Below are 2,543 nucleotides of genomic sequence, written 5' to 3'. Positions count from 1 at the left end.
CTGTGATACTTTTGACATACCTGATACTTTTCACATACCTCCCCTTTTATCTTTCCTCTTCCTTGGGCCTCAGCTATGTAAAAGTCTATTGCGTAAGTAGTGAACTTCAGCATAGCTTACAGCTTCACATTAGCATGGTTTGGTCTTGACTAATTTTTCTGGAACGTGATACGTTAACCAGATCTTGTAGCCATGGATAAGACCAGACCTGGTTGGATTTCTGTTAAATCTACAGCTGATAAGGAAAAATCTGTGAACACAGGAAGTCCCTTTGTAAACAAACAAAAATAGTTACAAATACCTAAGTCTCTAAATGGAAACCGAAGTTGTTACCCATGTATGAAATGGCATTAAGAAAGCAGAATATTATGGCATTCACTTACGGCTTTCAGCCTGGAATTTGGCCATTCATTATTGCATTCAGATGTCAAAGCTTCACCTGTCTTAAGATCCATTACAAGCCTTTAAACATATTCTGAACATGAGAATAATCCAGTGAGTGAGATCTGGGCAATAACTTCAATCCCCTAAAATAATACTCTGCTAAATTTGTGGTGCTGAAACTCTTGACTGACAGTTACCAGCTTTTATCTTCCTTGTAAATAGCTATGTCCTTCTGCCTTTTCATGTTAATTTTAAAATTATTTCTATTCAAGAGCAGTGAATAACAGAGTCAGCATGCATTTGTACAGAGACCACATGGTAGTGACTGGATTTGACCCAGCCAGATGGACAGTGTCAGTCTAAAGAGATACTCCACAGCTGACACTTCATGCTCAGCTCAAGAGAAGTAAAAGATTTGAACAGAACAAAATCCCTGTTTATTTTCATTTTCCACCTATTTTTTAGAGTTGAATTCTGTTGAGAAAGTGTTTTTTGTGATGATCTGGAAAGGTAAAGGATACATGGTGAAACTTTCTGAAAAGTAAAATTTCAGACTTCTGCAAGACTGTATGATTAGATACCTTAAATTCTGAAAAGCACAGTGAAAACTTAGTAATTCTTATTTTACTGGGTTTTGTATGATCTTCCCTCATTTGAATAGATCAAAGAAACTTCTTCCCTTTCAGTACAGTTGGTCACAGACACGTATGAGCCCTTTCTTTAGTGCGTCCCCATTATCCTGTTTAGCCATGATAATCTTGACTACTACCTAAGATTGAGCTCTGCACATATATAAAAATTGATTGTACAGTTTGCAGATGTTTGAGGGCTGTGGCCTTCTACTAGTTTTGAAAGTTTATAACAGCACTTGTTTTCACGTTTGATTTATAAATCTTGTTTTGTTTGGGTTTTTATTTCTTATACAGGAAATATCTGCAGAATTTATTGCCATGTGGTTTTGTTGGGTCGGTTGGTTTGTTCTCACATGCATTCTGTGCCTTTAATTTGCCATTTAGGTACAGGTTGCCTAATGGGGTACAGATAAACTAAACTAAGAAAAAGTAAATATATATGCCATGTGAAATGCAACAAGTATCATTTTCAACAGTAGATGATGTTTTTTGAATTTCACATGTTAATTCCTTTTAAATAGTTAATATTACTTGATAAGGGTATAYAACCTGGTTGTCATTTCCTTCCTCTCCCTTGTGAAATTTCACAAATTATTTGAAAGGTTGTCCTGTAAAATGCAGTGGTTGTGGTTTCTTCTTTTTTGTTGTTTGCTGCCCTTCTGTGCCTTTGGCAATTTTTTTTTTTTTTTTTTTTTTTTTTTTTTTTTTTTTTTGTTTATGAAACAGGCTTGTAATTCAGTGTTTCATCTTAAAGACTTTTCATTTTGGCTATTACCACTGTTTGTGTAAATAATGTGTAACAAGAATTCTGTACATCTCTAAGTTTTAATTATTTTTTATTTCAAGAGTACYCGCAAATCACAGAAAATTTAGCAGATATTCAAATATTGTAAACAGTGCCTTCTTGATGGGTTTCTATGCTGTTCTGAGACATGTAAAGATTTGTCAAATTTGTGCCATATGTAATATGAAACCTTTTGTGAGGGCTGTTGTGTTTGAGAACCGATGTTCCTGCTTAGTCAGACTCAGAGGGGGAAAAAATCAGTTGTTAAAACATTACACTATTCCCTCTTTCTGGCTGGTGAGCCCAGAGAATTTTGGATGGTTATAGTGAAGCTGAGCTACTCTGTAGTAACACTGAAATAGCACGAATGAAATAACTTCAGGGCGAGATTATCTGGGCTTTTTCTCCTTAATTTTTTCTCCTTTATGTCCTGCCCCGGCCTTTCGTTCTGCCAAGCGGGAAAATCAGCCCTCAGGACACAGCGCCCCCTCCCCCGTCCCCTGTGTCCCACCCTGTCCGACACCCGGGATCACCGCTTTGTGTCGGGGATCTGAACTGTTAGGGGCGCGCCTCCAATAAAGATGTGTCACACCTCCGCGTCTCTGGGCTCTATGCGCCGTTCCCCGGCCTGTTGTCCGTCSAGCGCGGCTCCCGCTCCCCGCGCCCCCGTCCCGCCCCTCAGCCCCAGCTCCGGGCGCGGCCGTGAGGCGGGGCGGGCGGAAGGGGCGGGCCGGGCCGGGCGG

Source organism: Malurus melanocephalus, unplaced genomic scaffold (assembly GCF_030028575.1).
Source record: "Malurus melanocephalus ecotype Western Australia unplaced genomic scaffold, MMel_1.1 scaffold_10, whole genome shotgun sequence".
Taxonomy (NCBI): domain Eukaryota; kingdom Metazoa; phylum Chordata; class Aves; order Passeriformes; family Maluridae; genus Malurus; species Malurus melanocephalus.
The sequence above is the reverse complement of the archived record's forward strand: the minus strand, read 5'-3'. Positions refer to the sequence as shown.